Here is a 22,254-nt window from a genome sequence, read left to right as displayed (position 1 = left end):
TTACAGTGACTTCAGTGACTTCAGTCACAACTTCTTCTGATTCTTCAGCTGGCTCATCCTCTTCTGGCTTGGCTTCAGACACTGGTGAAGCTGGTTTCTCAACCTCAACAGGCTTGGCCTCGACCACCGGAGAAATGGCCTTTGCTTCAACAATCTTTTCGTCAAGTTTGGTTACAGTGACGTTAGTCACAACTTCTTCTGATTCTTCAGCTGGTTCATCCTCTTCTGGCTTGGCTTCAGACACTGGTGAAGCTGGTTTCTCAACCTCAACAGGCTTGGCCTCGACCACCGGAGAAATGGCCTTTGCTTCAACAATCTTTTCGTCAAGTTTGGTTACAGTGACTTCAGTGACTTCAGTCACAACTTCTTCTGATTCTTCAGCTGGCTCATCCTCTTCTGGCTTGGCTTCAGACACTGGTGAAGCTGGTTTCTCAACCTCAACAGGCTTGGCCTCGACCACCGGAGAAATGGCCTTTGCTTCAACAATCTTTTCGTCAAGTTTGGTTACAGTGACTTCAGTCACAACTTCTTCTGATTCTTCAGCTGGCTCATCCTCTTCTGGCTTGGCTTCAGACACTGGTGAAGCTGGTTTCTCAACCTCAACAGGCTTGGCCTCGACCACCGGAGAAATGGCCTTTGCTTCAACAATCTTTTCGTCGATTTTGGTTACAGTGATTTCAGTGACTTCAGTCACAACTTCTTCTGATTCTTCAGCTGGCTCATCCTCTTCTGGCTTGGCTTCAGACACTGGTGAAGCTGGTTTCTCAACCTCAACAGGCTTGGCCTCGACCACCGGAGAAATGGCCTTTGCTTCAACAATCTTTTCGTCAAGTTTGGTTACAGTGACTTCAGTCACAACTTCTTCTGATTCTTCAGCTGGCTCATCCTCTTCTGGCTTGGCTTCAGACACTGGTGAAGCTGGTTTCTCAACCTCAACAGGCTTGGCCTCGACCACCGGAGAAATGGCCTTTGCTTCAACAATCTTTTCGTCAAGTTTGGTTACAGTGACTTCAGTGACTTCAGTCACAACTTCTTCTGATTCTTCAGCTGGCTCATCCTCTTCTGGCTTGGCTTCAGACACTGGTGAAGCTGGTTTCTCAACCTCAACAGGCTTGGCCTCGACCACCGGAGAAATGGCCTTTGCTTCAACAATCTTTTCGTCAAGTTTGGTTACAGTGACTTCAGTCACAACTTCTTCTGATTCTTCAGCTGGCTCATCCTCTTCTGGCTTGGCTTCAGACACTGGTGAAGCTGGTTTCTCAACCTCAACAGGCTTGGCCTCGACCACCGGAGAAATGGCCTTTGCTTCAACAATCTTTTCGTCAAGTTTGGTTACAGTGACTTCAGTGACTTCAGTCACAACTTCTTCTGATTCTTCAGCTGGCTCATCCTCTTCTGGCTTGGCTTCAGACACTGGTGAAGCTGGTTTCTCAACCTCAACAGGCTTGGCCTCGACCACCGGAGAAATGGCCTTTGCTTCAACAATCTTTTCGTCAAGTTTGGTTACAGTGACTTCAGTGACTTCAGTCACAACTTCTTCTGATTCTTCAGCTGGCTCATCCTCTTCTGGCTTGGCTTCAGACACTGGTGAAGCTGGTTTCTCAACCTCAACAGGCTTGGCCTCGACCACCGGAGAAATGGCCTTTGCTTCAACAATCTTTTCGTCAAGTTTGGTTACAGTGACTTCAGTGACTTCAGTCACAACTTCTTCTGATTCTTCAGCTGGCTCATCCTCTTCTGGCTTGGCTTCAGACACTGGTGAAGCTGGTTTCTCAACCTCAACAGGCTTGGCCTCGACCACCGGAGAAATGGCCTTTGCTTCAACAATCTTTTCGTCAAGTTTGGTTACAGTGACTTCAGTGACTTCAGTCACAACTTCTTCTGATTCTTCAGCTGGCTCATCCTCTTCTGGCTTGGCTTCAGACACTGGTGAAGCTGGTTTCTCAACCTCAACAGGCTTGGCCTCGACCACCGGAGAAATGGCCTTTGCTTCAACAATCTTTTCGTCAAGTTTGGTTACAGTGACTTCAGTCACAACTTCTTCTGATTCTTCAGCTGGCTCATCCTCTTCTGGCTTGGCTTCAGACACTGGTGAAGCTGGTTTCTCAACCTCAACAGGCTTGGCCTCGACCACCGGAGAAATGGCCTTTGCTTCAACAATCTTTTCGTCAAGTTTGGTTACAGTGACTTCAGTGACTTCAGTCACAACTTCTTCTGATTCTTCAGCTGGCTCATCCTCTTCTGGCTTGGCTTCAGACACTGGTGAAGCTGGTTTCTCAACCTCAACAGGCTTGGCCTCGACCACCGGAGAAATGGCCTTTGCTTCAACAATCTTTTCGTCAAGTTTGGTTACAGTGACTTCAGTGACTTCAGTCACAACTTCTTCTGATTCTTCAGCTGGCTCATCCTCTTCTGGCTTGGCTTCAGACACTGGTGAAGCTGGTTTCTCAACCTCAACAGGCTTGGCCTCGACCACCGAGAAATGGCCTTTGCTTCAACAATCTTTTCGTCAAGTTTGGTTACAGTGACTTCAGTGACTTCAGTCACAACTTCTTCTGATTCTTCAGCTGGCTCATCCTCTTCTGGCTTGGCTTCAGACACTGGTGAAGCTGGTTTCTCAACCTCAACAGGCTTGGCCTCGACCACCGGAGAAATGGCCTTTGCTTCAACAATCTTTTCGTCAAGTTTGGTTACAGTGACTTCAGTGACTTCAGTCACAACTTCTTCTGATTCTTCAGCTGGCTCATCCTCTTCTGGCTTGGCTTCAGACACTGGTGAAGCTGGTTTCTCAACCTCAACAGGCTTGGCCTCGACCACCGGAGAAATGGCCTTTGCTTCAACAATCTTTTCGTCAAGTTTGGTTACAGTGACTTCAGTCACAACTTCTTCTGATTCTTCAGCTGGCTCATCCTCTTCTGGCTTGGCTTCAGACACTGGTGAAGCTGGTTTCTCAACCTCAACAGGCTTGGCCTCGACCACCGGAGAAATGGCCTTTGCTTCAACAATCTTTTCGTCAAGTTTGGTTACAGTGACTTCAGTGACTTCAGTCACAACTTCTTCTGATTCTTCAGCTGGCTCATCCTCTTCTGGCTTGGCTTCAGACACTGGTGAAGCTGGTTTCTCAACCTCAACAGGCTTGGCCTCGACCACCGGAGAAATGGCCTTTGCTTCAACAATCTTTTCGTCAAGTTTGGTTACAGTGACTTCAGTCACAACTTCTTCTGATTCTTCAGCTGGCTCATCCTCTTCTGGCTTGGCTTCAGACACTGGTGAAGCTGGTTTCTCAACCTCAACAGGCTTGGCCTCGACCACCGGAGAAATGGCCTTTGCTTCAACAATCTTTTCGTCAAGTTTGGTTACAGTGACTTCAGTGACTTCAGTCACAACTTCTTCTGATTCTTCAGCTGGCTCATCCTCTTCTGGCTTGGCTTCAGACACTGGTGAAGCTGGTTTCTCAACCTCAACAGGCTTGGCCTCGACCACCGGAGAAATGGCCTTTGCTTCAACAATCTTTTCGTCAAGTTTGGTTACAGTGACTTCAGTGACTTCAGTCACAACTTCTTCTGATTCTTCAGCTGGCTCATCCTCTTCTGGCTTGGCTTCAGACACTGGTGAAGCTGGTTTCTCAACCTCAACAGGCTTGGCCTCGACCACCGGAGAAATGGCCTTTGCTTCAACAATCTTTTCGTCGAGTTTGGTTACAGTGACTTCAGTGACTTCAGTCACAACTTCTTCTGATTCTTCAGCTGGCTCATCCTCTTCTGGCTTGGCTTCAGACACTGGTGAAGCTGGTTTCTCAACCTCAACAGGCTTGGCCTCGACCACCGGAGAAATGGCCTTTGCTTCAACAATCTTTTCGTCAAGTTTGGTTACAGTGACTTCAGTCACAACTTCTTCTGATTCTTCAGCTGGCTCATCCTCTTCTGGCTTGGCTTCAGACACTGGTGAAGCTGGTTTCTCAACCTCAACAGGCTTGGCCTCGACCACCGGAGAAATGGCCTTTGCTTCAACAATCTTTTCGTCAAGTTTGGTTACAGTGACTTCAGTCACAACTTCTTCTGATTCTTCAGCTGGCTCATCCTCTTCTGGCTTGGCTTCAGACACTGGTGAAGCTGGTTTCTCAACCTCAACAGGCTTGGCCTCGACCACCGGAGAAATGGCCTTTGCTTCAACAATCTTTTCGTCAAGTTTGGTTACAGTGACTTCAGTGACTTCAGTCACAACTTCTTCTGATTCTTCAGCTGGCTCATCCTCTTCTGGCTTGGCTTCAGACACTGGTGAAGCTGGTTTCTCAACCTCAACAGGCTTGGCCTCGACCACCGGAGAAATGGCCTTTGCTTCAACAATCTTTTCGTCAAGTTTGGTTACAGTGACTTCAGTGACTTCAGTCACAACTTCTTCTGATTCTTCAGCTGGCTTCCTCTTCTGGCTTGGCTTCAGACACTGGTGAAGCTGGTTTCTCAACCTCAACAGGCTTGGCCTCGACCACCGGAGAAATGGCCTTTGCTTCAACAATCTTTTCGTCAAGTTTGGTTACAGTGACTTCAGTGACTTCAGTCACAACTTCTTCTGATTCTTCAGCTGGCTCATCCTCTTCTGGCTTGGCTTCAGACACTGGTGAAGCTGGTTTCTCAACCTCAACAGGCTTGGCCTCGACCACCGGAGAAATGGCCTTTGCTTCAACAATCTTTTCGTCGATTTTGGTTACAGTGATTTCAGTGACTTCAGTCACAACTTCTTCTGATTCTTCAGCTGGCTTGGCTTCAGACACTGGTGAAGCTGGTTTCTCAACCTCAACAGACTTGGCCTCGACCACCGGAGAAATGGCCTTTGCTTCAACAATCTTTTCGTCAAGTTTGGTTACAGTGACTTCAGTGACTTCAGTCACAACTTCTTCTGATTCTTCAGCTGGCTCATCCTCTTCTGGCTTGGCTTCAGACACTGGTGAAGCTGGTTTCTCAACCTCAACAGGCTTGGCCTCGACCACCGGAGAAATGGCCTTTGCTTCAACAATCTTTTCGTCAAGTTTGGTTACAGTGACTTCAGTCACAACTTCTTCTGATTCTTCAGCTGGCTCATCCTCTTCTGGCTTGGCTTCAGACACTGGTGAAGCTGGTTTCTCAACCTCAACAGGCTTGGCCTCGACCACCGGAGAAATGGCCTTTGCTTCAACAATCTTTTCGTCGAGTTTGGTTACAGTGACTTCAGTGACTTCAGTCACAACTTCTTCTGATTCTTCAGCTGGCTCATCCTCTTCTGGCTTGGCTTCAGACACTGGTGAAGCTGGTTTCTCAACCTCAACAGGCTTGGCCTCGACCACCGGAGAAATGGCCTTTGCTTCAACAATCTTTTCGTCAAGTTTGGTTACAGTGACTTCAGTGACTTCAGTCACAACTTCTTCTGATTCTTCAGCTGGCTCATCCTCTTCTGGCTTGGCTTCAGACACTGGTGAAGCTGGTTTCTCAACCTCAACAGGCTTGGCCTCGACCACCGGAGAAATGGCCTTTGCTTCAACAATCTTTTCGTCAAGTTTGGTTACAGTGACTTCAGTCACAACTTCTTCTGATTCTTCAGCTGGCTCATCCTCTTCTGGCTTGGCTTCAGACACTGGTGAAGCTGGTTTCTCAACCTCAACAGGCTTGGCCTCGACCACCGGAGAAATGGCCTTTGCTTCAACAATCTTTTCGTCGAGCTTGGTTACAGTGACTTCAGTGACTTCAGTGACTTCAGTCACAACTTCTTCTGATTCTTCAGCTGGCTCATCCTCTTCTGGCTTGGCTTCAAACACTGGTGAAGCTGGTTTCTCAACCCCAACAGGCTTGGCCTCGACCACCGGAGAAATGGCCTTTGCTTCAACAATCTTTTCGTCAAGTTTGGTTACAGTGACTTCAGTCACAACTTCTTCTGATTCTTCAGCTGGCTTATCCTCTTCTGGCTTGGCTTCAGACACTGGTGAAGCTGGTTTCTTAACCTCAACAGGCTTGGCCTCGACCACCGGAGAAATGGCCTTTGCTTCAACAATCTTTTCGTCGAGTTTGGTTACAGTGACTTCAGTGACTTCAGTCACAACTTCTTCTGATTCTTCAGCTGGCTCATCCTCTTCTGGCTTGGCTTCAGACACTGGTGAAGCTGGTTTCTCAACCTCAACAGGCTTGGCCTCGACCACCGGAGAAATGGCCTTTGCTTCAACAATCTTTTCGTCAAGTTTGGTTACAGTGACTTCAGTCACAACTTCTTCTGATTCTTCAGCTGGCTCATCCTCTTCTGGCTTGGCTTCAGACACTGGTGAAGCTGGTTTCTCAACCTCAACAGGCTTGGCCTCGACCACCGGAGAAATGGCCTTTGCTTCAACAATCTTTTCGTCAAGTTTGGTTACAGTGACTTCAGTGACTTCAGTCACAACTTCTTCTGATTCTTCAGCTGGCTCATCCTCTTCTGGCTTGGCTTCAGACACTGGTGAAGCTGGTTTCTCAACCTCAACAGGCTTGGCCTCGACCACCGGAGAAATGGCCTTTGCTTCAACAATCTTTTCGTCAAGTTTGGTTACAGTGACTTCAGTGACTTCAGTCACAACTTCTTCTGATTCTTCAGCTGGCTCATCCTCTTCTGGCTTGGCTTCAGACACTGGTGAAGCTGGTTTCTCAACCTCAACAGGCTTGGCCTCGACCACCGGAGAAATGGCCTTTGCTTCAACAATCTTTTCGTCAAGTTTGGTTACAGTGACTTCAGTGACTTCAGTCACAACTTCTTCTGATTCTTCAGCTGGCTCATCCTCTTCTGGCTTGGCTTCAGACACTGGTGAAGCTGGTTTCTCAACCTCAACAGGCTTGGCCTCGACCACCGGAGAAATGGCCTTTGCTTCAACAATCTTTTCGTCAAGTTTGGTTACAGTGACTTCAGTCACAACTTCTTCTGATTCTTCAGCTGGCTCATCCTCTTCTGGCTTGGCTTCAGACACTGGTGAAGCTGGTTTCTCAACCTCAACAGGCTTGGCCTCGACCACCGGAGAAATGGCCTTTGCTTCAACAATCTTTTCGTCGATTTTGGTTACAGTGACTTCAGTGACTTCAGCCACAACTTCTTCTGATTCTTCAGCTGGCTCATCCTCTTCTGGCTTGGCTTCAGACACTGGTGAAGCTGGTTTCTCAACCTCAACAGGCTTGGCCTCGACCACCGGAGAAATGGCCTTTGCTTCAACAATCTTTTCGTCAAGTTTGGTTACAGTGACTTCAGTCACAACTTCTTCTGATTCTTCAGCTGGCTCATCCTCTTCTGGCTTGGCTTCAGACACTGGTGAAGCTGGTTTCTCAACCTCAACAGGCTTGGCCTCGACCACCGGAGAAATGGCCTTTGCTTCAACAATCTTTTCGTCAAGTTTGGTTACAGTGACTTCAGTGACTTCAGTCACAACTTCTTCTGATTCTTCAGCTGGCTCATCCTCTTCTGGCTTGGCTTCAGACACTGGTGAAGCTGGTTTCTCAACCTCAACAGGCTTGGCCTCGACCACCGGAGAAATGGCCTTTGCTTCAACAATCTTTTCGTCAAGTTTGGTTACAGTGACTTCAGTCACAACTTCTTCTGATTCTTCAGCTGGCTCATCCTCTTCTGGCTTGGCTTCAGACACTGGTGAAGCTGGTTTCTCAACCTCAACAGGCTTGGCCTCGACCACCGGAGAAATGGCCTTTGCTTCAACAATCTTTTCGTCAAGTTTGGTTACAGTGACTTCAGTCACAACTTCTTCTGATTCTTCAGCTGGCTCATCCTCTTCTGGCTTGGCTTCAGACACTGGTGAAGCTGGTTTCTCAACCTCAACAGGCTTGGCCTCGACCACCGGAGAAATGGCCTTTGCTTCAACAATCTTTTCGTCAAGTTTGGTTACAGTGACTTCAGTGACTTCAGTCACAACTTCTTCTGATTCTTCAGCTGGCTCATCCTCTTCTGGCTTGGCTTCAGACACTGGTGAAGCTGGTTTCTCAACCTCAACAGGCTTGGCCTCGACCACCGGAGAAATGGCCTTTGCTTCAACAATCTTTTCGTCAAGTTTGGTTACAGTGACTTCAGTCACAACTTCTTCTGATTCTTCAGCTGGCTCATCCTCTTCTGGCTTGGCTTCAGACACTGGTGAAGCTGGTTTCTCAACCTCAACAGGCTTGGCCTCGACCACCGGAGAAATGGCCTTTGCTTCAACAATCTTTTCGTCAAGTTTGGTTACAGTGACTTCAGTGACTTCAGTCACAACTTCTTCTGATTCTTCAGCTGGCTCATCCTCTTCTGGCTTGGCTTCAGACACTGGTGAAGCTGGTTTCTCAACCTCAACAGGCTTGGCCTCGACCACCGGAGAAATGGCCTTTGCTTCAACAATCTTTTCGTCAAGTTTGGTTACAGTGACTTCAGTCACAACTTCTTCTGATTCTTCAGCTGGCTCATCCTCTTCTGGCTTGGCTTCAGACACTGGTGAAGCTGGTTTCTCAACCTCAACAGGCTTGGCCTCGACCACCGGAGAAATGGCCTTTGCTTCAACAATCTTTTCGTCAAGTTTGGTTACAGTGACTTCAGTCACAACTTCTTCTGATTCTTCAGCTGGCTCATCCTCTTCTGGCTTGGCTTCAGACACTGGTGAAGCTGGTTTCTCAACCTCAACAGGCTTGGCCTCGACCACCGGAGAAATGGCCTTTGCTTCAACAATCTTTTCGTCAAGTTTGGTTACAGTGACTTCAGTGACTTCAGTCACAACTTCTTCTGATTCTTCAGCTGGCTCATCCTCTTCTGGCTTGGCTTCAGACACTGGTGAAGCTGGTTTCTCAACCTCAACAGGCTTGGCCTCGACCACCGGAGAAATGGCCTTTGCTTCAACAATCTTTTCGTCAAGTTTGGTTACAGTGACTTCAGTCACAACTTCTTCTGATTCTTCAGCTGGCTCATCCTCTTCTGGCTTGGCTTCAGACACTGGTGAAGCTGGTTTCTCAACCTCAACAGGCTTGGCCTCGACCACCGGAGAAATGGCCTTTGCTTCAACAATCTTTTCGTCAAGTTTGGTTACAGTGACTTCAGTGACTTCAGTCACAACTTCTTCTGATTCTTCAGCTGGCTCATCCTCTTCTGGCTTGGCTTCAGACACTGGTGAAGCTGGTTTCTCAACCTCAACAGGCTTGGCCTCGACCACCGGAGAAATGGCCTTTGCTTCAACAATCTTTTCGTCAAGTTTGGTTACAGTGACTTCAGTGACTTCAGTCACAACTTCTTCTGATTCTTCAGCTGGCTCATCCTCTTCTGGCTTGGCTTCAGACACTGGTGAAGCTGGTTTCTCAACCTCAACAGGCTTGGCCTCGACCACCGGAGAAATGGCCTTTGCTTCAACAATCTTTTCGTCAAGTTTGGTTACAGTGACTTCAGTGACTTCAGTCACAACTTCTTCTGATTCTTCAGCTGGCTCATCCTCTTCTGGCTTGGCTTCAGACACTGGTGAAGCTGGTTTCTCAACCTCAACAGGCTTGGCCTCGACCACCGGAGAAATGGCCTTTGCTTCAACAATCTTTTCGTCAAGTTTGGTTACAGTGACTTCAGTCACAACTTCTTCTGATTCTTCAGCTGGCTCATCCTCTTCTGGCTTGGCTTCAGACACTGGTGAAGCTGGTTTCTCAACCTCAACAGGCTTGGCCTCGACCACCGGAGAAATGGCCTTTGCTTCAACAATCTTTTCGTCGATTTTGGTTACAGTGACTTCAGTGACTTCAGTCACAACTTCTTCTGATTCTTCAGCTGGCTTATCCTCTTCTGGCTTGGCTTCAGACACTGGTGAAGCTGGTTTCTCAACCTCAACAGGCTTGGCCTCGACCACCGGAGAAATGGCCTTTGCTTCAACAATCTTTTCGTCGAGTTTGGTTACAGTGACTTCAGTCACAACTTCTTCTGATTCTTCAGCTGGCTCATCCTCTTCTGGCTTGGCTTCAGACACTGGTGAAGCTGGTTTCTCAACCTCAACAGGCTTGGCCTCGACCACCGGAGAAATGGCCTTTGCTTCAACAATCTTTTCGTCGAGTTTGGTTACAGTGACTTCAGTCACAACTTCTTCTGATTCTTCAGCTGGCTCATCCTCTTCTGGCTTGGCTTCAGACACTGGTGAAGCTGGTTTCTCAACCTCAACAGGCTTGGCCTCGACCACCGGAGAAATGGCCTTTGCTTCAACAATCTTTTCGTCGAGTTTGGTTACAGTGACTTCAGTCACAACTTCTTCTGATTCTTCAGCTGGCTCATCCTCTTCTGGCTTGGCTTCAGACACTGGTGAAGCTGGTTTCTCAACCTCAACAGGCTTGGCCTCGACCACCGGAGAAATGGCCTTTGCTTCAACAATCTTTTCGTCGAGTTTGGTTACAGTGACTTCAGTGACTTCAGTCACAACTTCTTCTGATTCTTCAGCTGGCTCATCCTCTTCTGGCTTGGCTTCAGACACTGGTGAAGCTGGTTTCTCAACCTCAACAGGCTTGGCCTCGACCACCGGAGAAATGGCCTTTGCTTCAACAATCTTTTCGTCAAGTTTGGTTACAGTGACTTCAGTCACAACTTCTTCTGATTCTTCAGCTGGCTCATCCTCTTCTGGCTTGGCTTCAGACACTGGTGAAGCTGGTTTCTCAACCTCAACAGGCTTGGCCTCGACCACCGGAGAAATGGCCTTTGCTTCAACAATCTTTTCGTCAAGTTTGGTTACAGTGACTTCAGTGACTTCAGTCACAACTTCTTCTGATTCTTCAGCTGGCTCATCCTCTTCTGGCTTGGCTTCAGACACTGGTGAAGCTGGTTTCTCAACCTCAACAGGCTTGGCCTCGACCACCGGAGAAATGGCCTTTGCTTCAACAATCTTTTCGTCGAGTTTGGTTACAGTGACTTCAGTGACTTCAGTCACAACTTCTTCTGATTCTTCAGCTGGCTCATCCTCTTCTGGCTTGGCTTCAGACACTGGTGAAGCTGGTTTCTCAACCTCAACAGGCTTGGCCTCGACCACCGGAGAAATGGCCTTTGCTTCAACAATCTTTTCGTCAAGTTTGGTTACAGTGACTTCAGTGACTTCAGTCACAACTTCTTCTGATTCTTCAGCTGGCTCATCCTCTTCTGGCTTGGCTTCAGACACTGGTGAAGCTGGTTTCTCAACCTCAACAGGCTTGGCCTCGACCACCGGAGAAATGGCCTTTGCTTCAACAATCTTTTCGTCAAGTTTGGTTACAGTGACTTCAGTGACTTCAGTCACAACTTCTTCTGATTCTTCAGCTGGCTCATCCTCTTCTGGCTTGGCTTCAGACACTGGTGAAGCTGGTTTCTCAACCTCAACAGGCTTGGCCTCGACCACCGGAGAAATGGCCTTTGCTTCAACAATCTTTTCGTCAAGTTTGGTTACAGTGACTTCAGTCACAACTTCTTCTGATTCTTCAGCTGGCTCATCCTCTTCTGGCTTGGCTTCAGACACTGGTGAAGCTGGTTTCTCAACCTCAACAGGCTTGGCCTCGACCACCGGAGAAATGGCCTTTGCTTCAACAATCTTTTCGTCAAGTTTGGTTACAGTGACTTCAGTGACTTCAGTCACAACTTCTTCTGATTCTTCAGCTGGCTCATCCTCTTCTGGCTTGGCTTCAGACACTGGTGAAGCTGGTTTCTCAACCTCAACAGGCTTGGCCTCGACCACCGGAGAAATGGCCTTTGCTTCAACAATCTTTTCGTCAAGTTTGGTTACAGTGACTTCAGTGACTTCAGTCACAACTTCTTCTGATTCTTCAGCTGGCTCATCCTCTTCTGGCTTGGCTTCAGACACTGGTGAAGCTGGTTTCTCAACCTCAACAGGCTTGGCCTCGACCACCGGAGAAATGGCCTTTGCTTCAACAATCTTTTCGTCAAGTTTGGTTACAGTGACTTCAGTGACTTCAGTCACAACTTCTTCTGATTCTTCAGCTGGCTCATCCTCTTCTGGCTTGGCTTCAGACACTGGTGAAGCTGGTTTCTCAACCTCAACAGGCTTGGCCTCGACCACCGGAGAAATGGCCTTTGCTTCAACAATCTTTTCGTCGAGTTTGGTTACAGTGACTTCAGTGACTTCAGTCACAACTTCTTCTGATTCTTCAGCTGGCTCATCCTCTTCTGGCTTGGCTTCAGACACTGGTGAAGCTGGTTTCTCAACCTCAACAGGCTTGGCCTCGACCACCGGAGAAATGGCCTTTGCTTCAACAATCTTTTCGTCAAGTTTGGTTACAGTGACTTCAGTGACTTCAGTCACAACTTCTTCTGATTCTTCAGCTGGCTCATCCTCTTCTGGCTTGGCTTCAGACACTGGTGAAGCTGGTTTCTCAACCTCAACAGGCTTGGCCTCGACCACCGGAGAAATGGCCTTTGCTTCAACAATCTTTTCGTCGAGTTTGGTTACAGTGACTTCAGTCACAACTTCTTCTGATTCTTCAGCTGGCTCATCCTCTTCTGGCTTGGCTTCAGACACTGGTGAAGCTGGTTTCTCAACCTCAACAGGCTTGGCCTCGACCACCGGAGAAATGGCCTTTGCTTCAACAATCTTTTCGTCAAGTTTGGTTACAGTGACTTCAGTGACTTCAGTCACAACTTCTTCTGATTCTTCAGCTGGCTCATCCTCTTCTGGCTTGGCTTCAGACACTGGTGAAGCTGGTTTCTCAACCTCAACAGGCTTGGCCTCGACCACCGGAGAAATGGCCTTTGCTTCAACAATCTTTTCGTCAAGTTTGGTTACAGTGACTTCAGTGACTTCAGTCACAACTTCTTCTGATTCTTCAGCTGGCTCATCCTCTTCTGGCTTGGCTTCAGACACTGGTGAAGCTGGTTTCTCAACCTCAACAGGCTTGGCCTCGACCACCGGAGAAATGGCCTTTGCTTCAACAATCTTTTCGTCAAGTTTGGTTACAGTGACTTCAGTGACTTCAGTCACAACTTCTTCTGATTCTTCAGCTGGCTCATCCTCTTCTGGCTTGGCTTCAGACACTGGTGAAGCTGGTTTCTCAACCTCAACAGGCTTGGCCTCGACCACCGGAGAAATGGCCTTTGCTTCAACAATCTTTTCGTCAAGTTTGGTTACAGTGACTTCAGTCACAACTTCTTCTGATTCTTCAGCTGGCTCATCCTCTTCTGGCTTGGCTTCAGACACTGGTGAAGCTGGTTTCTCAACCTCAACAGGCTTGGCCTCGACCACCGGAGAAATGGCCTTTGCTTCAACAATCTTTTCGTCAAGTTTGGTTACAGTGACTTCAGTGACTTCAGTCACAACTTCTTCTGATTCTTCAGCTGGCTCATCCTCTTCTGGCTTGGCTTCAGACACTGGTGAAGCTGGTTTCTCAACCTCAACAGGCTTGGCCTCGACCACCGGAGAAATGGCCTTTGCTTCAACAATCTTTTCGTCAAGTTTGGTTACAGTGACTTCAGTGACTTCAGTCACAACTTCTTCTGATTCTTCAGCTGGCTCATCCTCTTCTGGCTTGGCTTCAGACACTGGTGAAGCTGGTTTCTCAACCTCAACAGGCTTGGCCTCGACCACCGGAGAAATGGCCTTTGCTTCAACAATCTTTTCGTCAAGTTTGGTTACAGTGACTTCAGTGACTTCAGTCACAACTTCTTCTGATTCTTCAGCTGGCTCATCCTCTTCTGGCTTGGCTTCAGACACTGGTGAAGCTGGTTTCTCAACCTCAACAGGCTTGGCCTCGACCACCGGAGAAATGGCCTTTGCTTCAACAATCTTTTCGTCAAGTTTGGTTACAGTGACTTCAGTGACTTCAGTCACAACTTCTTCTGATTCTTCAGCTGGCTCATCCTCTTCTGGCTTGGCTTCAGACACTGGTGAAGCTGGTTTCTCAACCTCAACAGGCTTGGCCTCGACCACCGGAGAAATGGCCTTTGCTTCAACAATCTTTTCGTCAAGTTTGGTTACAGTGACTTCAGTCACAACTTCTTCTGATTCTTCAGCTGGCTTATCCTCTTCTGGCTTGGCTTCAGACACTGGTGAAGCTGGTTTCTTAACCTCAACAGGCTTGGCCTCGACCACCGGAGAAATGGCCTTTGCTTCAACAATCTTTTCGTCGAGCTTGGTTACAGTGACTTCAGTGACTTCAGTCACAACTTCTTCTGATTCTTCAGCTGGCTCATCCTCTTCTGGCTTGGCTTCAGACACTGGTGAAGCTGGTTTCTCAACCTCAACAGGCTTGGCCTCGACCACCGGAGAAATGGCCTTTGCTTCAACAATCTTTTCGTCAAGTTTGGTTACAGTGACTTCAGTCACAACTTCTTCTGATTCTTCAGCTGGCTCATCCTCTTCTGGCTTGGCTTCAGACACTGGTGAAGCTGGTTTCTCAACCTCAACAGGCTTGGCCTCGACCACCGGAGAAATGGCCTTTGCTTCAACAATCTTTTCGTCGAGTTTGGTTACAGTGACTTCAGTGACTTCAGTCACAACTTCTTCTGATTCTTCAGCTGGCTCATCCTCTTCTGGCTTGGCTTCAGACACTGGTGAAGCTGGTTTCTCAACCTCAACAGGCTTGGCCTCGACCACCGGAGAAATGGCCTTTGCTTCAACAATCTTTTCGTCAAGTTTGGTTACAGTGACTTCAGTCACAACTTCTTCTGATTCTTCAGCTGGCTCATCCTCTTCTGGCTTGGCTTCAGACACTGGTGAAGCTGGTTTCTCAACCTCAACAGGCTTGGCCTCGACCACCGGAGAAATGGCCTTTGCTTCAACAATCTTTTCGTCGAGTTTGGTTACAGTGACTTCAGTGACTTCAGTCACAACTTCTTCTGATTCTTCAGCTGGCTCATCCTCTTCTGGCTTGGCTTCAGACACTGGTGAAGCTGGTTTCTCAACCTCAACAGGCTTGGCCTCGACCACCGGAGAAATGGCCTTTGCTTCAACAATCATTTCGTCGAGTTTGGTTACAGTGACTTCAGTGACTTCAGTCACAACTTCTTCTGATTCTTCAGCTGGCTTATCCTCTTCTGGCTTGGCTTCAGACACTGGTGAAGCTGGTTTCGCAACCTCAACAGGCTTGGCCTCGACCACCGGAGAAATGGCCTTTGCTTCAACAATCTTTTCGTCAAGTTTGGTTACAGTGACCTCAGTGACTTCAGTCACAACTTCTTCTGATTCTTCAGCTGGCTCATCCTCTTCTGGCTTGGCTTCAGACACTGGTGAAGCTGGTTTCTCAACCTCAACAGGCTTGGCCTCGACCACCGGAGAAATGGCCTTTGCTTCAACAATCTTTTCGTCAAGTTTGGTTACAGTGACTTCAGTCACAACTTCTTCTGATTCTTCAGCTGGCTCATCCTCTTCTGGCTTGGCTTCAGACACTGGTGAAGCTGGTTTCTCAACCTCAACAGGCTTGGCTTCGACCACCGGAGAAATGGCCTTTGATTCAACAATCTTTTCGTCGATTTTGGTTACAGTGATTTCAGTGACTTCAGCCACAACTTCTTCTGATTCTTCAGCTGGCTCATCCTCTTCTGGCTTGGCTTCAGACACTGGTGAAGCTGGTTTCTCAACCTCAACAGGCTTGGCCTCGACCACCGGAGAAATGGCCTTTGCTTCAACAATCTTTTCGTCGAGTTTGGTTACAGTGACTTCAGTCACAACTTCTTCTGATTCTTCAGCTGGCTCATCCTCTTCTGGCTTGGCTTCAGACACTGGTGAAGCTGGTTTCTCAACCTCAACAGGCTTGGCCTCGACCACCGGAGAAATGGCCTTTGCTTCAACAATCTTTTCGTCAAGTTTGGTTACAGTGACTTCAGTGACTTCAGTCACAACTTCTTCTGATTCTTCAGCTGGCTCATCCTCTTCTGGCTTGGCTTCAGACACTGGTGAAGCTGGTTTCTCAACCTCAACAGGCTTGGCCTCGACCACCGGAGAAATGGCCTTTGCTTCAACAATCTTTTCGTCAAGTTTGGTTACAGTGACTTCAGTCACAACTTCTTCTGATTCTTCAGCTGGCTCATCCTCTTCTGGCTTGGCTTCAGACACTGGTGAAGCTGGTTTCTCAACCTCAACAGGCTTGGCCTCGACCACCGGAGAAATGGCCTTTGCTTCAACAATCTTTTCGTCAAGTTTGGTTACAGTGACTTCAGTCACAACTTCTTCTGATTCTTCAGCTGGCTCATCCTCTTCTGGCTTGGCTTCAGACACTGGTGAAGCTGGTTTCTCAACCTCAACAGGCTTGGCCTCGACCACCGGAGAAATGGCCTTTGCTTCAACAATCTTTTCGTCAAGTTTGGTTACAGTGACTTCAGTCACAACTTCTTCTGATTCTTCAGCTGGCTCATCCTCTTCTGGCTTGGCTTCAGACACTGGTGAAGCTGGTTTCTCAACCTCAACAGGCTTGGCCTCGACCACCGGAGAAATGGCCTTTACTTCAACAATCTTTTCGTCAAGTTTGGTTACAGTGACTTCAGTCACAACTTCTTCTGATTCTTCAGCTGGCTCATCCTCTTCTGGCTTGGCTTCAGACACTGGTGAAGCTGGTTTCTCAACCTCAACAGGCTTGGCCTCGACCACCGGAGAAATGGCCTTTGCTTCAACAATCTTTTCGTCAAGTTTGGTTACAGTGACTTCAGTGACTTCAGTCACAACTTCTTCTGATTCTTCAGCTGGCTTATCCTCTTCTGGCTTGGCTTCAGACACTGGTGAAGCTGGTTTCTCAACCTCAACAGGCTTGGCCTCGACCACCGGAGAAATGGCCTTTACTTCAACAATTTTTTCGTCAAGTTTGGTTACAGTGACTTCAGTCACAACTTCTTCTGATTCTTCAGCTGGCTCATCCTCTTCTGGCTTGGCTTCAGACACTGGTGAAGCTGGTTTCTCAACCTCAACAGGCTTGGCCTCGACCACCGGAGAAATGGCCTTTGCTTCAACAATCTTTTCGTCGAGCTTGGTTACAGTGACTTCAGTCACAACTTCTTCTGATTCTTCAGCTGGCTCATCCTCTTCTGGCTTGGCTTCAGACACTGGTGAAGCTGGTTTCTCAACCTCAACAGGCTTGGCCTCGACCACCGGAGAAATGGCCTTTGCTTCAACAATCTTTTCGTCAAGTTTGGTTACAGTGACTTCAGTGACTTCAGTCACAACTTCTTCTGATTCTTCAGCTGGCTCATCCTCTTCTGGCTTGGCTTCAGACACTGGTGAAGCTGGTTTCTCAACCTCAACAGGCTTGGCCTCGACCACCGGAGAAATGGCCTTTGCTTCAACAATCTTTTCGTCAAGTTTGGTTACAGTGACTTCAGTCACAACTTCTTCTGATTCTTCAGCTGGCTCATCCTCTTCTGGCTTGGCTTCAGACACTGGTGAAGCTGGTTTCTCAACCTCAACAGGCTTGGCCTCGACCACCGGAGAAATGGCCTTTGCTTCAACAATTTTTTCGTCAAGTTTGGTTACAGTGACTTCAGTGACTTCAGTCACAACTTCTTCTGATTCTTCAGCTGGCTCATCCTCTTCTGGCTTGGCTTCAGACACTGGTGAAGCTGGTTTCTCAACCTCAACAGGCTTGGCCTCGACCACCGGAGAAATGGCCTTTGCTTCAACAATGTTTTCGTCAAGTTTGGTTACAGTGACTTCAGTCACAACTTCTTCTGATTCTTCAGCTGGCTCATCCTCTTCTGGCTTGGCTTCAGACACTGGTGAAGCTGGTTTCTCAACCTCAACAGGCTTGGCCTCGACCACCGGAGAAATGGCCTTTGCTTCAACAATCTTTTCGTCAAGTTTGGTTACAGTGATTTCAGTGACTTCAGTCACAACTTCTTCTGATTCTTCAGCTGGCTCATCCTCTTCTGGCTTGGCTTCAGACACTGGTGAAGCTGGTTTCTCAACCTCAACAGGCTTGGCCTCGACCACCGGAGAAATGGCCTTTGCTTCAACAATCTTTTCGTCAAGTTTGGTTACAGTGACTTCAATCACAACTTCTTCTGATTCTTCAGCTGGCTCATCCTCTTCTGGTTTGGCTTCAGACACTGGTGAAGCTGGTTTCTCAACCTCAACAGGCTTGGCCTCGACCACCGGAGAAATGGCCTTTGCTTCAACAATCTTTTCAGCGATTTTGGTTACAGTGACTTCAGTGACTTCAGTCACAACTTCTTCTGATTCTTCAGCTGGCTTATCCTCTTCTGGCTTGGCTTCAGACACTGGTGAAGCTGGTTTCTCAACCTCAACAGGCTTGGCCTCGATCACCGGAGAAATGTCCTTTGCTTCAACAATCTTTTCGTCGAGTTTGGTTACAGTGACTTCAGTCACAACTTCTTCTGATTCTTCAGCTGGCTTATCCTCTTCTGGCTTGGCTTCAGACACTGGTGAAGCTGGTTTCTCAACCTCAACAGGCTTGGCCTCGACCACCGGAGAAATGGCCTTTGCTTCAACAATCTTTTCGTCGAGTTTGGTTACAGTGACTTCAGTCACAACTTCTTCTGATTCTTCAGCTGGCTCATCCTCTTCTGGCTTGGCTTCAGACACTGGTGAAGCTGGTTTCTCATCCTCAACAGGCTTGGCCTCGACCACCGGAGAAATGGCCTTTGCTTCAACAATCTTTTCGTCGAGTTTGGTTACAGTGACTTCAGTCACAACTTCTTCTGATTCTTCAGCTGGCTCATCCTCTTCTGGCTTGGCTTCAGACACTGGTGAAGCTGGTTTCTCAACCTCAACAGGCTTGGCCTCGACCACCGGAGAAATGGCCTTTGCTTCAACAATCTTTTCGTCAAGTTTGGTTACAGTGACTTCAGTGACTTCAGTCACAACTTCTTCTGATTCTTCAGCTGGCTCATCCTCTTCTGGCTTGGCTTCAGACACTGGTGAAGCTGGTTTCTCAACCTCAACAGGCTTGGCCTCGACCACCGGAGAAATGGCCTTTGCTTCAACAATCTTTTCGTCAAGTTTGGTTACAGTGACTTCAGTGACTTCAGTCACAACTTCTTCTGATTCTTCAGCTGGCTCATCCTCTTCTGGCTTGGCTTCAAACACTGGTGAAGCTGGTTTCTCAACCTCAACAGGCTTGGCCTCGACCACCGGAGAAATGGCCTTTGCTTCAACAATCTTTTCGTCAAGTTTGGTTACAGTGACTTCAGTGACTTCAGTCACAACTTCTTCTGATTCTTCAGCTGGCTTATCCTCTTCTGGCTTGGCTTCAGACACTGGTGAAGCTGGTTTCTCAACCTCAACAGGCTTGGCCTCGACCACCGGAGAAATGGCCTTTACTTCAACAATCTTTTCGTCAAGTTTGGTTACAGTGACTTCAGTGACTTCAGTCACAACTTCTTCTGATTCTTCAGCTGGCTTATCCTCTTCTGGCTTGGCTTCAGACACTGGAGAAGCTGGTTTCTCAACCTCAACAGGCTTGGCCTCGACCACCGGAGAAATGGCCTTTACTTCAACAATCTTTTCGTCAAGTTTGGTTACAGTGACTTCAGTGACTTCAGTCACAACTTCTTCTGATTCTTCAGCTGGCTTATCCTCTTCTGGCTTGGCTTCAGACACTGGAGAAGCTGGTTTCTCAACCTCAACAGGCTTGGCCTCGACCACCGGAGAAATGGCCTTTACTTCAACAATCTTTTCGTCAAGTTTGGTTACAGTGACTTCAGTGACTTCAGTCACAACTTCTTCTGATTCTTCAGCTGGCTCATTCTCTTCTGGCTTGGCTTCAGACACTGGAGAAGCTGGTTTCTCAACCTCGACAGGCTTGGCCTCGACCACCGGAGAAATGGCCTTTGCTTCAACAATCTTTTCGTCAAGTTTGGTTACAGTGACTTCAGTCACAACTTCTTCTGATTCTTCAGCTGGCTCATCCTCTTCTGGCTTGGCTTCAGACACTGGTGAAGCTGGTTTCTCAACCTCAACAGGCTTGGCCTCGACCACCGGAGAAATGGCCTTTGCTTCAACAATCTTTTCGTCAAGTTTGGTTACAGTGACTTCAGTGACTTCAGTCACAACTTCTTCTGATTCTTCAGCTGGCTTATCCTCTTCTGGCTTGGCTTCAGACACTGGAGAAGCTGGTTTCTCAACCTCGACAGGCTTGGCCTCGACCACCGGAGAAATGGCCTTTGCTTCAACAATCTTTTCGTCAAGTTTGGTTACAGTGACTTCAGTGACTTCAGTCACAACTTCTTCTGATTCTTCAGCTGGCTCATCCTCTTCTGGCTTGGCTTCAGACACTGGTGAAGCTGGTTTCTCAACCTCAACTGGCTTGGCCTCGACCACCGGAGAAATGGCCTTTGCTTCAACAATCTTTTCGTCAAGTTTGGTTACAGTGACTTCAGTGACTTCAGTCACAACTTCTTCTGATTCTTCAGCTGGCTCATCCTCTTCTGGCTTGGCTTCAGACACTGGTGAAGCTGGTTTCTCAACCTCAACAGGCTTGGCCTCGACCACCGTAGAAATGGCCTTTGCTTCAACAATGTTTTCGTCAAGTTTGGTTACAGTGACTTCAGTGACTTCAGTCACAACTTCTTCTGATTCTTCAGCTGGCTCATCCTCTTCTGGCTTGGCTTCAGACACTGGTGAAGCTGGTTTCTCAACCTCAACAGGCTTGGCCTCGACCACCGGAGAAATGGCCTTTGCTTCAACAATCTTTTCGTCGATTTTGGTTACAGTGACTTCAGTCACAACTTCTTCTGATTCTTCAGCTGGCTCATCCTCTTCTGGCTTGGCTTCAGACACTGGTGAAGCTGGTTTCTCAACCTCAACAGGCTTGGCCTCAACCACCGGAGAAATGGCCTTTGCTTCAACAATCTTTTCGTCAAGTTTGGTTACAGTGACTTCAGTGACTTCAGTCATAACTTCTTCTGATTCTTCAGCTGGCTCATCCTCTTCTGGTTTGGCTTCAGACACTGGTGAAGCTGGTTTCTCAACCTCAACAGGCTTGGCCTCGACCACCGGAGAAATGGCCTTTGCTTCAACAATCTTTTCGTCAAGTTTGGTTACAGTGACGTTAGTCACAACTTCTTCTGATTCTTCAGCTGGCTCATCCTCTTCTGGCTTGGCTTCAGACACTGGTGAAGCTGGTTTCTCAACCTCAACTGGCTTGGCCTCGACCACCGGAGAAATGGCCTTTGCTTCAACAATCTTTTCGTCAAGTTTGGTTACAGTGACTTCAGTGACTTCAGTCACAACTTCTTCTGATTCTTCAGCTGGCTCATCCTCTTCTGGCTTGGCTTCAGACACTGGTGAAGCTGGTTTCTCAACCTCAACAGGCTTGGCCTCGACCACCGTAGAAATGGCCTTTGCTTCAACAATGTTTTCGTCAAGTTTGGTTACAGTGACTTCAGTGACTTCAGTCACAACTTCTTCTGATTCTTCAGCTGGCTCATCCTCTTCTGGCTTGGCTTCAGACACTGGTGAAGCTGGTTTCTCAACCTCAACAGGCTTGGCTTCGACCACCGGAGAAATGGCCTTTGCTTCAACAATCTTTTCGTCAAGTTTGGTTACAGTGACTTCAGTGACTTCCGTCACAACTTCTTCTGATTCTTCAGCTGGCTCATCCTCTTCTGGTTTGGCTTCAGACACTGGTGAAGCTGGTTTCTCAACCTCAACAGGCTTGGCCTCGACCACCGGAGAAATGGCTTTTGTTTCAACAATTTTTGCGTCAGGTTTTGTGACAAGTATTTTAGTTTTTCGCGTGGTTTCTTTGCTGTCAAATTTAGCCCTTATGTCCGCAACTGATTTCGGCATGTCTTCTTCTACTGGTGAGTACATCAACACATTTCGTTTCTTTCTGATGTGCGTTTCGTCAGTTTTGTCTCCCTGTCTTGTTTCTGTTATTTCTTCGGTTATAATGATTCGTTCTATTTTTGTTTTCGAAGATTCTTTCGTATCAAACATTTGCAATAGATTTCTATTGAGCTTCGATACACCGCCTTGTTTTAGTTTTTCTTCATATTGTGCCACGATTTCTGATTCGGATGGTTGTTCGCTTTCTTGTTCTTGTGATTTTTGAGTCTTAATACACACTTTTCCGATTGCTCTAGTTTCTGTTTCTAGCTGTTCCAGCTCAATTATGCGCTGATCGGGCCGACTTTCATCGGATTGAGTAACAATCGAATGACTGAGAATTGTCTTCTCTAGTTCAATAGCAGATAAAACTGTCTTTTGGGAGCTTTCGGTTTTGGATTTAGTAAATTTAGGGCTGCGTGGAGGGGTTTCATTCTGAGTTTGCTTGCTTTCAAACATTTTTATAAGATCGTTTGCCCGTTTTGGCTCGAACTCCTCGACGGCGTCATCGGTCAGTGCTGGAACGAATT

General features: G+C 47.7%; 1 protein-coding gene across 1 annotated transcript in view; it reads right to left on the bottom strand.

Annotated features, from left to right (window-relative positions):
- Nucleotides 1-22,254, bottom strand: part of LOC6051095 (serine-rich adhesin for platelets) — a 79,210-nt gene that overhangs the window by 32,549 nt on the left and 24,407 nt on the right. The window lies entirely within an intron of this gene.

The sequence above is a fragment of the Culex quinquefasciatus genome, chromosome 3 (assembly GCF_015732765.1).
Source record: "Culex quinquefasciatus strain JHB chromosome 3, VPISU_Cqui_1.0_pri_paternal, whole genome shotgun sequence".
NCBI classification, from domain to species: Eukaryota; Metazoa; Arthropoda; class Insecta; order Diptera; family Culicidae; genus Culex; species Culex quinquefasciatus.
Note: the sequence above shows the minus strand (reverse complement) of the source record. Positions and strands in the feature narration are given on the sequence as shown.